This window comes from Podarcis bocagei (assembly GCF_964188305.1).
Source record: "Podarcis bocagei genome assembly, chromosome: W".
NCBI classification, from domain to species: domain Eukaryota; kingdom Metazoa; phylum Chordata; class Lepidosauria; order Squamata; family Lacertidae; genus Podarcis; species Podarcis bocagei.
In genome coordinates, this window is record NC_138131.1 from 16684598 (window position 1) to 16700879 (window position 16282).

The window sequence follows — 16282 nt, forward strand, 5'->3', positions numbered from 1 at the left end:
GCCGCCCATTCTCGAACCGCTGCCACCTTCCCAGGATCCATCTGCACCCCACCTGGTGAGAGTCGGTGACCCAGGAAGTCCACTGACCGCTGATGAAACTCGCACTTGCTGAGCTTTGCATACAGACGATGCTCGCGCAAGCGCTGCAGCACGGTCCGGACATGGCCTTCGTGGCACGCCGGGTCACGGGAGTAAACCAGAATGTCATCCAAGTACACCACCACGTACTTGTCTAGCAAGTCCTGGAACACGTGGTTGATGTACCGTTGGAACACAGCAGGCGCGTTGCACAAACCAAAGGGCATAACCAGGTATTCGAACTGTCCGTACCGGGTCCCAAATGCGGTCTTCCACTCATCCCCGGCGCGGATCCGAATCAAATTATAGGCACCCCGGAGGTCTAGCTTGGTGAACACCTGCGCCCCTTGCACCCGCTCCAGTAACTCCGAAATAAGGGGCAAAGGGTACCGGTCCGGGATGGTGATTTTGTTCAGGGCCCGGTAATCATGGCAAAGGCGGAGCTCCCCACATTTCTTTTTAACAAAGAGCACTGGCGCAGCAGTGGGCGAGGTAGAAGGCCTAATGAACCCACGCTCCAGGTTCTTGCGCAAGAAGTCCTGTAAAGCCTCGCGCTCTGGCTCTGTTAACGAGTATAAGCGACTCACCGGTAGAGGCGCTCCGGGCTGGAGGTCTATGCCACAGTCAAAGGACCGATGCGGCGGCAGCTGGTCTGCCCCCCGTTCCTCAAACACGTCGTGATAGTCCTGGTATTCAGCGGGGAGCGTTGCAGCAACCTCCTCAGTGGGCGCAGCTGCTAGCATCTCAGTCTCAGCAGGAGAACTGGGGTCTGGGAAGTGTACAGTCCGTTTGACCCAGTCAATCCGCACATTGTGAGCCTCCAGCCAGTCCATCCCAAGCACCAGGGGGAACCGGGGCATGGAGGCAATATCCAGAGTTCGCATCTCACGGTGCTGCTGGAGGCACAGGACCAGGGGCTGGGTCTCCTGAGTGACGGCACCCGAACGCAGGGGCCGTCCGTCGATTGCCTCCACCTGCACCGGTTCTGGCTTGTTCTGCAGTGGCACCCGATGCTGGGCAGCAAAAGCAGCGTCCATATAAGAGCGGGTTGCGCCCGAATCCACCAGCGCATGGGTAAGAATCCATGGCCCTCCTGGAGGGTATAGATGTACCGGAACCATAAGGTGTTGTAATTCAATTGGTGCGGCCCCATTCTGTGCTGTTTGGGACCCCAGGTAGCCAGGGCCATCAGCTACTGGGGTTTGGTGGTTTCCCTGCGGCTGGCGTTTCTCAGGACAGGACCTTGCATAGTGTCCGCTTCCGCCACAATAGAGACAAAGATTCCCCTCCCGACGCCGCGACTTCTCTGCGGGGGAGAGGCGTGGCCGCACTGCCCCAAGCTGCATAGGTTCCTCCAATGACTTAGCTGGGCCCGTGGGGCTGCTGGTAGACACTGGGGCCAAGAACTGGAGGTGCCGGCGGTCCCGAGCCTGACGCCGGTCCTCTAGCCGATCGTCAATCTGTAGACTCCATTGGATAAGGGTGTCTAGCGTGGTGGGGCGTTCCATCGTGGCCAGCTGGTCCAGTACCTCATCTGAAAGCCCCTCGAGATACTGGTCCCGGAGAGCCGAGTCGTTCCAGGTCAAGTCCTGTGCCAGCAGCCGGAATTCTGTGGTGTATGCGGCCACCGTGGACTTGCCCTGTCTCAACCGCCGAATCGCCCGGTTGGCTTGACTCCCTTTCTGGGGGTTGCCGAACGCGGCCTCCAAACGATTGCAAAACCCCGTATAGTCTGCCAGCAAGGGGGAGTCTTGCCTGAGTAGCGGCAACGCCCACTTGGCCGCCTGGTCCTTTAACAAACTAATCAAAAAGTGCACCTTGGTGCGGTCGTCAGGAAAGTTCCGGGCTCGCCCCTGAATATATAGCTTGGCCTGGGCCAGGAACATAGGGAAGCTGGCCGGGGCTCCATCAAATTTCTCAGGCAAAGCCACTGGGTACTTGCCAGGAGTTGGGGCGTCGGCCCCAGGAGCCGGTAGGGCTTCTAAGCGTTGCTGAAGTGCCACGACCGCGTCACTGAGCTGCTGCACGGTGTGAGTCAAGGCCTGGTTCTCCTGGGCCAAAGTCACCAGTGCAGCCGCCTGGTCCTCCATGACCTCTGGCTCTTCCCGAACGCACCCCTACGAAGGGGGAGTGCGGGTGTGGCGGGAGCAAACTGTGCTGGTCCCGGGGGTAAGGTACCGTGAGTGTAGCAGAGTCCACACGAAGAGGAGCGAGGTCTGATGCAGAGAGCCAGGCGGGGAACAGGAACACTGGAACAGGAGGTTGAGCAGGTAACAGGAACACCGGATGGTCGGGAACAGGAGGCCGAGCAGGGAACAGGAGTACTGGATAGTCACGAACAGGAAGCCGAGCAGGGAACAGGAGTACCGGATAGTCAGGAACAGGAGGCCGAGCAGGGATCAGGAACACAGGAAGGTCCGAAGCCAACAACGACGTTGCTCTCGCAACCTGGGGCCGGGATGACTGGGCTTTTATCCTCTTCTAAGGTCAGGGGCGGTCCCGACCCCCAGGAGCCCCGCCTACTCTGGCCTTAAGGCGAGCACTCCTCCTGGGGGCAACTAGTTCCCTTCGCCTCTCTGCCCTAAGCCTCTGCAGATCAGGAGAGGCCGAAGGGTTACTGGGCCCTGGAGGAGGCTCACCTGTGGCCACTGAGTCATCAGGCCCCTCTGGGGCCAGGAGGACTTCACCTGGGGCCAGCTCCTGCTGCACTGCCACAGGTGCAGGCTCTTCAGTCTCTAGGCCTTGCCCCAGTTCAGCCGGCCCTGGAGGCGGGGACTCCTGTGCAGGCTGGGATTCCTCTGTTTCATCCTCCGAATCGGAATCCCAGGCCATCACAGGAAGATTGGCATCATGCAGCAAGGTTTTCAATCCTTGAAGCAATGTTTGGCTTGCTCTCTCACAAAGTCCATTCTGCCATGGTGAACAAGGACTTGACAAATCGTGTTGAATTCCTTTCTCATTCAGAAAAGCTTCAAACTGCTGAGAAGTGGACTTCCGGAGGCGGCGCGAACGGCAATGGCGGTCTCCTTCGCGCTGTGAAGGGGAAGCTCCGCGGAAACGGGTCGTCCGCTACGGCGAAGCGGAGACCCACATCAGAAAACCACAGGCAGAGTGAGCCTGTGGCCGTGGGACTCGGCGGGCACCAGAAGCGCCCCCCGAAACGAAGAAGGAACCCCGTAAGGGGTTCCGGAACGTGGAAGGGCTGGCGCGGTGCTGTGAGTCGATCGCTCTTTCCGTGTGAGTGAAGCCACATAGCTGCTGTCGGTGAGCGCTGACCTTTTTTCCTGGAACATCAGATTTGGAAAACATCAACCCGTGAGTAAGAGGGACTAAAGGAATTGGAGATTAAATCAATTTAAAATTCGGCCAAAGCGGGAGACGCAACCAGGAAGTCCGTCTCCCGGTTCTGCTTAAAGTTCTAAAGCAAAGACTTTGATCTGAAGCCTTTGAAGTGGAGTTAAAAGTTTCTAACCCGTGCGTCATCTGAACCGTTTTTACAGGGACTAAGGGATTTAACTTTTTTGGTTTTGGACTTGGTTTCACCTCTCCCTGTGGATTTACAAAAATTTATAAAGAAACCCAGGTACTTGTTTTTTTTAATAATGATCTTTATTAAGTTTTCAAAAGGTTACAAACAACGAAACAAAAGAAAGAAAGAAAAAAGAGAAAAAAGAAAACCAAAAAAGAACACAAAAAACAACAAAAAAAGTTCCCACACTCATTTTCAATAACTTCTTTTCATGACTTCCCCACGTCTCCCCATATTGTATTCCAACTCCAATTGTTTGTTCAAGCAAGTTTTTCCCTTAATATCCTAAGCATAGTTTATTAATTTACTTAACCCTAATTTATTAAAATAATTCTTTGTAATAGATTTAAACCTTAGTTCGTTATTATACCTTAATTTAATTTAGTTAACAATTTTTGAAATATATACCTTAACCCTATATAAAGAGAGAAAACAGAGATATAGAAACAAAATTTAAAAAAAGTACCTTTCCTAAGGTTGCCACTATTTCCCATCCACGGATTCCCCATTCTTATAATAATAAAAAACATATAGTTTTTACACTGCAAATACAAAAATCAGACCCCCTTTGGACTTCTAAACCCCACCCCTCTCTCCCTGGTTTCAATCCCAAACCAAAATCCAGTTAATCCATCTTTTTAGCCTGGTGACCTTACGTCCGAGGCTCTCAAATCACTCTCAGTCCCTTTCAGCCGGTTTCTTCGAAAGTCTCTCATACTATACACCCAAGATCGAAAAAGTACTTTCCCAAAGCTGACCATGGTTCTTCCAGCAAGGCCTACTTGTTTAAAGGTGGAGCTCCAGCTCTGTTTCTTAAGTCTATATGTCCCAAATAGTCCAGCTTTCACCTTGGTCGAATTAGAGTTCCTCTTGGCAGGTCTCCGGCTCTCTTTTTTCTTCTGTAACGTTTCAGCCATCCCTTCTTTCTGCTCCTCCTGTTTAGCAGGTGTCTTTTCCTCCTCAATCTTTGGTTCCTTTTCTTGTCCAGTTGCCTGTGTTTTGAGCATCAAGTCCCTTTCCAATTCAGTGGGTATGTTTTCTATTGACTTCGGGTTTGTGGGGCTCGTAGACAAAACATGGCCTTTCTCGTTCATCTCTCGCAGCTTTCCCACGAGAAAAATCAGCTCTTTCAAGCCAGCTCGTATTTCCTGTATTCTCTGTTTTAGTTCCATTCTTGTAATGTCCGAGAATCCCCTCTAGAGGGATTCTGGTTACTTAATGTTCTTTTTCCCTTCCGATCCAAAAGTCAGATTTATTTGTATCAATCTTTCTTTACTTTCAATATTTTGTAACAATAACCGGTTAGAGTTTTAGCTTTCGGTTTTTCCAACTTTGACAGCTAATTTGACAGCTGTCAAAAGTTTTCTGTAGATCCTCAGCAGGCTCTTTTCATGGGTTACTCCCGGGCTTGAGAAAAGTGGTAATTAATCCAAACAAAGTAAACTCTTGTCCTCCAGCACATTAACTTAGTCCTTTAAATCCGTGGAATTTATATCCTTATCCAATCACAACAATTCTTCCCACAACCTTAGTTGACAGATCCTTGCTTTAAGCTGTTTACAATAGGGGGGAGACGGACTTCCTTTTTTTTTCACCTCCCCCGCTCGTGCCAAATCCAAAACCGAAGTATTTGTAATCCAATTTCCAAATTACTCACGGGTTGTTGCTCTTGATTTTAAGTCCAAATTTTTACAGGAAGAAGTCAGCGCTGTCCGACAAATGGCATGCGGCTTCGCTCGGCAGGGGAAGCAGAAGACTCACAGCACCACGTCGCTCCCCGGCACCCGTTCTGTAGCCTTTAAAAAGGCTCCTTCACGAGTCGGGAGGGCGCTTACGGTGCCCGCCGAGTCACCATGTCCACGGGCTCCGTGCCCGTGGTTTTTAAGGGTCCCCGTGTCGCCGGCACGGCAAGACCCAGCCCCCTGTCAAGCCGATTCCCTCCGGAGCTCGGAGGGAATCCGCCATTAGCCGGTCGCGCCAACCCGGAAGTCAAGAAACCCAGGCACTTGGACTGCCAAATTATTAGAGCTGTCAGATTGCGGACTTTGTCTTTGTTACTTTGAACTGCTACATTTGAGTGCTACTGGATTAGCCACATTGAAACATTGCTTTCTGGCACTTTCTAGAAACAGTGTTTCTATAATAAGGATCAACTCTGCTGACTATTAGAGAGCTGAAGGTCTTTTTGAAATTTATGTTTGATTGGACATTGTTAAAACTTTGAAGTTTTGGAATAATTTTTTGATAAACTTTTTGTTTCCCTCAAGACACGTTTGAACTCCCCCTAGAGGACTTTGGATTTATAACTGTCTGGGACTTGTTTTTTTTTTCCTTTTTCTTCTATCTTGTTGTTTACTCTCTGGGCTTGTGGATTCCCATGGGAACATATAGAATTTGACCTTGGCACGTAGACAGGAGTGGAATGAGTGGCTTTGGGAAAACAAGATCAGCTAAAGCTAAAGCTAAACAATCAACTCAAACAACTCTAACCTCACAGTTGCGCAGATCATCTGTTCCTGCTATTTTGGGGACACAAGAAGAAGAAATTGAGCAGACTTCACTAGAAGGTATGGCTGCAGGAGGAACTGCTTCAGTACTAGATAAAATCTTGGAGAAAATGGAAAGCTTGGATAAAAAAGCGGATGAACAATCGGCTAAGATTGACCAAAACACAGCCAGTGTTAATAAATTAACTGAACAAGTCACTCTACACGCACAATCAATTGGGAAACTCTTTGAAGTCACCACAGAAAATCGTAAATTGGCTGAGGAGGCTAACCAAAAAGCTGAAGCATTAAAAGAGGAGGTAAAACCATTGCATAAGCAGATTGGTGAACACCAGGCCTACCTGTCTATGATAGAATTACGTAGTAGGGAAAACAATCTGAGACTGAGGTCAATTTCAGAACTTGAACAAGGGAATTTAACTGACTATTTGACAAAAGAATTTTCTAAATTTTGGCCCTTGGAGGAAGATAAGGATTTTAAAATCGTGAGCGCCTTCAGACTTGGAAGAGTAGTAAGGAAAGACAGAGCCAGAGACTGCTTGATTACTTTGAGATCCAAGGAAGAAAGAGATAAAATATTAGGCTTACATTACGAAAAGTCACTTGAAATTCAAGGTAAGAGAGCAGAAATCTACAAAGACATCCCAAAACAACTTTTGGATCTTAGGGCCACCTATACAGAGCTAGCAAAATTTTAGGTGGGAATTTCCTCAAGGACTGTCTTTTACATTCAGAGGGAAGAAAGTGAAAATTAAAACAGCCGAGGACAAAGAAAAGTTCTTGAACGACTACGGAGAAGACCTTCAGAAAGGGATCACAGGAACTCCTGAGTCTTGGCCACCGCCTTTACCTACACCTTTGGGACCTGAAGACCAGAAGAAAGAAACGCCACCACCTAAGGAATAACAGATTTGTCCAGGATGTCTCTGCAGCTTTTTAGTTGGAACATTAATGGCTGTAACTCCCCGGAAAAAGGAGAAGGATATTCCATTTATTAAAGAAAGAACAATTGGACATTATTTGCCTGCAGGAAACACATGTGACTAGGCTCCACAGAAAAGTGCTAATTAACAAGAGACTAGGCCAAGAATTCATTTCATCAGACCGAGTGAAGAAGAGAGGAGTGGTGATATATGCAAAGAAGAGCCTGTCACCAAAATTCCTTTTTAAAGATGAGCAAGGAAGAATTTTGGCAATTGAAATACAAACACAAAGGGAAAAGTTTCTGATACTGGGAATCTATGCACCAAATGAGGGGAAATCGGAATTTTACAAGAAGCTGCATGAGACAATGCTGGACTATCTGGACTATAGCAACATCATTATGATGGGAGATATGAATGGGGTGGTGTCTACAAATATGGATAAGTCACAAAGCCAAAGCTTGACAAAAGATGGCAGACTACCTAAAACCTTTTTTGAACTAACTGACAATATGGACTTGATTGATATTTGGAGGACAAAGAACCCCCTAGGAAGAGAAGGAACATTTTTTTCTGAAGCCCAACTGACATGGACAAGAATCGAACAAATATGGATAACTAGAGGCCTGGCTCCTAAGACCAGAAAGGTGGAAATCTGCCCAAAACCCTGCTCCGACCATAACGCAATAAAGATGGATATGAGACTAACTCCAACCGGCTCCTTCAGATGGAAGATGAATGACACCTTGCTAAGAGACAAAGAGATTATTCAGAAGGCCCAAAAGACTTTGAAGGACTATTTTGAAATAAATTTGAACACCACAGTGGAAAAAAGAGTAATCTGGGATGCAAGTAAAGCTGTTATGAGGGGGTTTCTGATACAACAGAACACGATAAAGAAAAGAGCACAGAATGAGAAAAAGGACAAGATTTTGGAGAAAATAAAGGAAGGTGAGAAAAAGTTAAGATTGAAACCAAAATCACAGGAGATTCTGAGAGAAATTAAACTTTATCAATCACAATATTCCAAATTGATAAATCAGGAAGTTGAATGGAAAATTAAATTGATGAAACAAAGGACATTTGAATCAGCAAACAAATGTGGGAAACTGCTAGCTTGGCAGTTGAAAAAGAGACAAAAATTGAACACGGTCACAAATTTAGAGATTGAAGGGAGAAACATTCAGAACCCCGAGTGCTTCCAGAGATACTTTAAACAACTATATACGCAAGGGCCGCAAAAAGAGACTGAGATAGATCAATTTTTAAGAAGAAATGGATTACCAAAACTGTCTCAAGAAAATAGGTCAATCTTGAACTACAAAATAACACAACAAGAAACTGAAGGTGCCATTCAAAATATGCAATTGGGCAAATCTCCAGGGCCAGACGGGCTTACCTCCAAGTACTATAAGATACTGAAAGATTATTTGACACAACCATTAATGGAGGTTTGCAATGAGATTATGGAGGGGAAGAAGGCACCGGAATAGTGGAAAGAAGCTTTCATCACATTGATACCCAAATCGGAAACTGAAAAGACACAACTTAAGAACTACCGTCCCATCTCTCTTCTGAATGTGGATTACAAAATCTTTGCAGATATTTTGGCAAGTAGACTCAAAAAAGTGTTAAATGAAGTAATTCATAAAGATCAGGCAGGCTTTCTCCCTGGTAGACATTTGTTTGATAACACTAGGAATATCATTGACATTTTGGAACTTTTGCAAACAAACCTTAATACAAAAGCAGTGTTGATTTTTATAGATGCGGAGAAGGCCTTTGACAATATTTCATGGAAGTTCATGAAGAAAAAAATGGAAGAGATGGGAGTGGGACAGGGGTTTGAGAATGGTATAGAGGCAATCTACTCAGAACAAAAAGCTAAATTGATAGTTAACAATGTGGTGACAGATGAGTTTAAGATTGAGAAAGGAACACGACAAGGTTGCCCTATCTCCCCTTTGTTATTTATTTCAGTCCTGGAGGTGCTCTTGAACATGATTAGAGGGGACCGGTTGGTTGAAGGGATTCAGGTCGGAGCCAAACAGTACAAACTTAAAGCTTTTGCAGCTGACTTGGTTTTGACATTACAGGAGCCAGAATCTATTTTTTTTTTAATAAAATATTTATTGCAGGTTTTCTTTACATAACTGTCAGAGCTGCTTCCCGATCCTAGCTCACAGAGGATCACGCTAGCCAGCGATCATTAAGTAAAAGTCTTTATTGAGTTACAGTTTCCATTCTCAAGCTGCTGCGTGTACTCTACGTCTTATACGTTAGATCGGCGAAGCTCCGTCTGAGTCTCCGCCCCTTGTACACCAACTTAATATCCTAGCCCTGCTCCACCTTTTCCGCCTGACTGTTCTCCTCTGGGTCCCTCTGCCCCCCGGGGTCTCTTCCTTCCGGGATTCTTCTGACGCCGACCCCCCGGACCCTCCTGTCTCCTTGCGCCGGGCTTTAGGACCTGGCTCCCTTTCCGGGCTGCCTACTGCGTCACTTTCCTGTGCATTTGAACTTGGCGCGCGCGCCCAACCTTCCACTTTCCGTCTGACCGTTTCTTCGCTCCCCGATGGAGGTGTGGCCACTCCTGACTCGTGCCCTCCCCCCTGTTGTGAGCTGCCAGCGCTTGATCCCTGGCGCCCTTCCTCTTCCCTGCTCTCTGGCGGTGACGCTGGTCCCGATTTCCAACTGCTCCCCTCTGAGTCCCCTCTGGCTCTATCTTCCTGGGGTGTCCCCCTAGGCTCCCCCCTTGCCCTGGCCACTGGTGCTCCTTTCTGTGAATCTTCTGATTCACTGGAAAGACTCGGAGATCTCGGGTCGTCGTCATCACTCATTTTTTCTTCTGCCTCCTCCCCCTCGCTCTCTGTTTCCTCCCTTGCCCTTGCCTCTGCTCCTGAACCCCTGACATCCATCCCCCCCTCGAAGCCCCCCGTTCCCCCCTCCCCTCCTTCCGGTGCGGGAGCTGGGTGCTGCCGTGTCAGGGGGACGAATGTCGGATACAGTTCGCTTCCCGTGGCGGGCCTCCATCTGAAGTCTTCCGGTTCTTCCTCCCTGCTCTCGTCGACGACGGTCACCTCCGCTTCCATCTCTGTGCCGCCGTGCTCGAAACCCGGGTCGTCCCCGAAAACGTCCATGTCCGTCTCTCCCTCGCTTCCGTCTGGAGACGTTGCTCGTCCTGGAACCTCCAGCCACTTTCTGCGGAACTGCTCCTCTGGTCGATCATCCCACCAATACGAGGGTTCTGAAGCAGATCCCGAGGGTGACCCCTCCGGGGAACGGGCGTCTCGTGTCGGTTCCTCGTCCAAGTCGAACCCCCGGAACGTGCTGGCTGAAAGCGTGGGCGTGAAAAGCCAGTCATCGAAAAAGTCTGCTGGCATTGGCCTATGTGGGAAGAGGGCATGAAACTCGTCTTTGAGCAGAGGTTCGTCTAAAGCGTAGCTGTTGGCACTGGCCGGGGTGCCCTCCTTGGCGAGAAGGTATTCTACCCCCTCTTCCCCCCATCTGGAGTCCAAAATCTCCGTGACTTCGTTGATGCGCTCCTCCTGTGCTACTCCCGCTTGCCCGGTTCTCTCTCGGAGCGGACTCGGTGCCGTTCCTGGTTCCTGAAACCTGTGAGGTGCCTTGTAGGGAGTGAGCACCGATCTGTGGAACACCGGATGCATCCTGGAACCCTCCGGAAGCGCCAGCCTGAAAGACACCGGGTTGACCTGCTCTTCGACTTGGTAGGGCCCCAGTTGTTTATGCCCTAGTTTCTTCTTCGCCAACGACCTGGCCGGCACTGCGTGGGCTGCTAACCAGACCCAGTCTCCCACATGGATCTCTTCGCCAATCCTTCTGTGCTTGTCCGCTTGTACCTTGTATGCGTGTTTAGCCAGCTCCAGGTGCCGCCGCAGCTGATCGTGGACCTCCTGCAACTCCGACGCGAACGCATCTGCTGTCTGCGGCTCCCCCTCCCCCATTCTTTCCAGTCCCGGGAAGGTTCTGGGGTGCCTCCCGTTGTTGGTGAAGAACGGCGTGACCCCCGTGGACACGTGCTTCGTGTTGTTGTAGGCGAACTCGGCGAGAGGCAGGTAATCCACCCACGTCGCAGGCTGTTGATTCGCATAACATCTCAGGTACTGCTGCATGATGGCATTGACCCGCTCCGCTTGCCCGTTGGTCTGCGGGTGTCTAGCCGACGCCAGGTTGATCTTGACGTTCAGGAAGCCCATCAGCTTCTGCCAGAAGTTCGAGATGAACTGTCGCCCTCGGTCGGACAGAATAGACCGCGGCAGACCGTGAACCCTGAACACGTGATCTATGAACAGTTTGGCGGTTTGTTCCGCCGTGGCCACCTTCGCACACGGAATGAAATGTGCCATCTTGGAGAACAAGTCCACCACCACCAGCACAGCCGTCTTGCCCCTCGAGCTGGGCAGATCCGTGACAAAGTCCAGGGCCACTCTCTCCCATGGTTCGAACGGAGTTTGCAGCGGTTCCAACAGTCCGGCCGGCGGTCTGTGCACTGGTTTGGCCCTCTGGCAGGTGTCGCACCTCGCCACGTAGTCCGCGACTTCCCCTCTCATTCCGGGCCACCAGAAGTCTCTGGCGACTAATTCCACCGTCTTCTCCTTGCCAAAGTGCCCGGCAGTGGGCGCGTCGTGCAGCTGCTGCAGTACCTTGGCGCGAAGTTCGTCTCCCGGCACGTAGATGGCCCCTTTACGGATGAGCAATCCATCTCGCAGCTGGAACTCGTCGGTCGCTGCCATGCCCCTATGCACCTCTGCCATCTTTGCTTGCGCGAAGGAGTCATCCTGCAACGCTTGTCGCACCGCCTCCAGGTCAACCGTTGCCGCAGCGCACGCCCACACTGTCGGTGCGAAGATGTGCATGGCGGCCGCTGGCGTTGCCTCCTCCAGATACTGTGGCTTACGGGAGAGAGCATCCGCCATGATGTTGGTGTCCCCCGGGACATACTCTATTCGGAAGTCGAAGTTCGCAAAGAACTCAGCCCAACGTATCTGCCTCTGGTTCAGGAACTGTGCCGTGCGCCAGTGCTCCAGATTCTTGTGGTCCGTGCAGACCTGCACCGTGTGCTTGGCGCCGATCAGGAAGTGCCTCCACGCTTTGAATGCTGCATGAATGGCCAGCAACTCCCTGTCCCAGATGGTGTAGTTCTGTTCGGACTTGCTGAGCTTCCTGGAGTAAAACGCTCCCGGCCTCCAAACCCCCTGCGGGTCTTTCTGCAGCAGGACTGCTCCCACGGCTCTGTCCGAAGCGTCTGTCTCCACCCTCATCGGCCTGCTGGGGTTGACATGAAGCAGCTGCTCTTCCGACGCGAAGAGACGCTTGAGTGCCTGAAAGGACTGCTCCGCCTGCTCTGTCCAGATGAACTTCTTTTTCTTGGAGCTGAGCGTGTCCGTGATGGCCGCTGTCTGCATGGCAAAGCCTTTGATAAACTTGCGATAGAAGTTCGCGAAGCCGACAAACCGTTGGACCTCCTTCCGGTTGCGTGGGCTTTTCCAATCCAACACTGCTCGAACCTTGGCGCTGTCCATGGCGAGCCCTTTGTCAGACAACTTGTAGCCCAGGAAATCCACCTCCGTCACGTCGAATTGGCACTTCTCCAGCTTGGCGTAAAGCCTATGCTGCTGTAGCCTGCTCAGCACTTCCTTGACGTGTCTGTCATGCTCCTGCTGCGATTCCGAAAAGATCAGGATGTCATCCAAGAAACAGACGCACGTCTTGTAGAGGAGCCCCGCCAGCACGTGATGCATAAAAGCTTGAAAAACGTGGGAGCCATTTTGCAATCCAAAAGGCATAACTCTATATTCGTAGGTGCCCAGTGGCGTGAACATGGCTGTCTTCCACTCATCTCCCTCCCGCATGCGAATGAGGTTGTACGCCCCTCGCAGGTCCAACTTGGTGAACACGCTGCCCTTCCGTACCTTTGCGAGGAGGTCGTCGATTCGGGGCATGGGGAAGTCCGATGGCTTGGTCACACTGTTCAAAGTGCGATAATCCACTACAAGTCTTTTTTGGGGCGTGTCCCGCTTCTTAACAAAGAATACAGGACTGCCCCCCGCTGCCTTGGACTCTCGTATGAAACCGCGCTCCACATTATGATCTATGAACTCTTTGAGTTCCTGCAGTTCGTCCTCAGACATGGAATACAGCTTCCCTTTGGGCAGCGCCGCCCCCGGCAGCAGGTCAATTTTGCAGTCATATGGTCTGTGGGGGGGTAGCCTGTCTGCCTCCTTCTCGCAGAAAACCTCCAAAAATTCTGCGTACTTGTGGGGAACCGCTTGCAGCGTGCCTAGCTGCAACTGTGACTCCTCTTCCTCTCCTTCCTGCCGGGGCACTATGCAGTGTTCAGCACAAAAGGAAGAGCCGAAGGTCAGCTGCCTCTGGTACCAAGCCAGCGTCAGGCTGTGCTTGTCCAGCCAACTCATACCCAATACAATGGGCGTGTCCGATAGTTGAGTGACGTTGAAGCTGATGACTTCCCTGTGATTCCCAAGTCGCATCACCATTGGTGGCGTCTGCTTCACCACTTGCCCCCCTAGCAGCTCCCTGCCATCCACCGTGACAACCTGCAGGGGCAGCGTGGCAGGCAGCAACTGTATAGCGTGCCAGTCGACAAAGTCTTGCCCTATAAAGTCCGCATTGCTTCCTGAGTCAATGGTGATTGGCACGTCCATGGTGATTCTATTGGGCAGCTGGAGCGATGCGGTGAGCCTCACTACTGGTTTGGGCGGGAGGGGGTCCATGGGCTGTAAAATCTCTGGGGACTGCTTCACTGACACGTCTGGCTGGGCCCCAGTGCCTCTTTCTCCAGCCAGACTCCGTCGTTTCCCTGCTGTGGTTCTCCTTGCTGCGTTGCTGCAGTTACCATTGCTGAGGCTGCAGTGTGCTTGTGGAGCCTCTGGGGACACTCTTTCGCCATATGCTGTGGATCATCGCAGATGTAACACTTCCTGTTCCCTCTAGGAGGCTTCGCTTTCACTGCTGCCGGTGCTAGGGCTCTGGCTGCTGACTGAGCCCTTGCACCTCCAACCTCCATAGGTTCCGCCCCTCCTGCTGGCGGAGGCGTGGATTGCGCACGCGCTGGTTCTCTGGGAAGGAAGGAGTAGCCCCTGGCTGGTTCGCCCCCTCCACGCCCTTCGTCCCTGCTCCACGGACGTTCTTCCAGCCGCACCCCTACCGCCTGCGCCCTCTGAACGATCTCCTGCGTGGTCCGGGGTCTCTCCCCCCTCGCAATCTCATCTTTAACCGTGCTGTGCAATCCCTCCCAAAACAGGTCTCTTACTGGAGCCGAATCTCTGTCCCATTCCAGGGCACTGACCAAAGCGAAAAAGCGGGCATGGTACTGCCTTACGCTAGCCCTCCCTTGCTTCAGTCCATGTATCTGCTTCCGAGCAAGATCCACGTCTATGCTTGATAAAAAGCACCCATCCATCGCTTTAATAAAGGCATCCGCATTTTGGAGCGCCGGATCCTTATCTCTCCACAAATTGCGCAGCCATGCTTTAGCATCTCCATGCAAATGGGACATGATGAATCCCACTTTCTCTTGCTCATCTCTAAAGTCTTTGTTCAGCAGTTGCAGTGCACACATTACATCTGCTCTAAAGTTGGGGTACTGTTGCAAATTCCCATCGAAGTGAGAGACCAGACCGCCTGTTCGTCTCCCCAACCCAATCCCCTCCGGTTTGGGTGTCAGTTGCCCTTGCTTCGTAAGCACTTCCAACCTGACTTGGAGATCCCTGTAGGCGGCAGCTGCGTCCTCCTCTCTCTTCCTGGATGCAAGAGCCTCGGTATTCAGTCGTGTCACTGCTTCTCTGAATTCCGCTATCTGCTGTTCAGCCGTCATGTTGTCTGCCGTTCGTGAGCTCGCTAGTAGGCACCCGCTTTCTCTCCTCTCCGTGAGGCCGTAGATGCCCACAATTTAAGAGACGGAGCTTACTGTCAGAGCTGCTTCCCGATCCTAGCTCACAGAGGATCACGCTAGCCAGCGATCATTAAGTAAAAGTCTTTATTGAGTTACAGTTTCCATTCTCAAGCTGCTGCGTGCAACTCTACGTCTTATACGTTAGATCGGCGAAGCTCCGTCTGAGTCTCCGCCCCTTGTACACCAACTTAATATCCTAGCCCTGCTCCACCTTTTCCGCCTGACTGTTCTCCTCTGGGTCCCTCTGCCCCCCGGGGTCTCTTCCTTCCGGGATTCTTCTGACGCCGACCCCCCGGACCCTCCTGTCTCCTTGCGCCGGGCTTTAGGACCTGGCTCCCTTTCCGGGCTGCCTACTGCGTCACTTTCCTGTGCATTTGAACTTGGCGCGCGCGCCCAACCTTCCACTTTCCGTCTGACCGTTTCTTCGCTCCCCGATGGAGGTGTGGCCACTCCTGACTCGTGCCCTCCCCCCTGTTGTGAGCTGCCAGCGCTTGATCCCTGGCGCCCTTCCTCTTCCCTGCTCTCTGGCGGTGACGCTGGTCCCGATTTCCAACTGCTCCCCTCTGAGTCCCCTCTGGCTCTATCTTCCTGGGGTGTCCCCCTAGGCTCCCCCCTTGCCCTGGCCACTGGTGCTCCTTTCTGTGAATCTTCTGATTCACTGGAAAGACTCGGAGATCTCGGGTCGTCGTCATCACTCATCTTTTCTTCTGCCTCCTCCCCCTCGCTCTCTGTTTCCTCCCTTGCCCTTGCCTCTGCTCCTGAACCCCTGACAATAACATAAAAAGAAAAAACACCCAACATACAAAATTCCGTCACCACATAAGTATAAGAAAAAAGTTAAACAGAAAGTAGTTAAGAAAAGAAAAGAAAGAAAAGTATACAATACAATTTTTAGCTAATCGTATTTTCATAGCCTTAAGACTTCCTCACATCTCCCTTCTCTGCGTTCTCAGTTCAAATCTTATCGACAGCAATTTATTACCTTGTTTCAGTTCATAACTTTTCTTTTGTATCATATTTCTAAAATTAAATATCTTTATCAGCTTATTTTCTTATGTCCTATTACCAAGTTACTGCTGTCCTGTTACTTTCAAACTTACACCCTCCTAACATTCATACAATTTGTAGTGCTTTTGAAGATAGTCTTTAAATTTTTTCCAGTCCTCTTCCAGCGTCTCCTCTCCCAGGTCGCGGATTCTGCCGGTCATCTCTGTAAGTTCCATGTATTCTATCAGTTGCATCTGCCATTCTTCCAGTGTGGGTAAATCTTAATATTATGCCCAATGTCCTGTGCCCATTTTATCATAGCTGA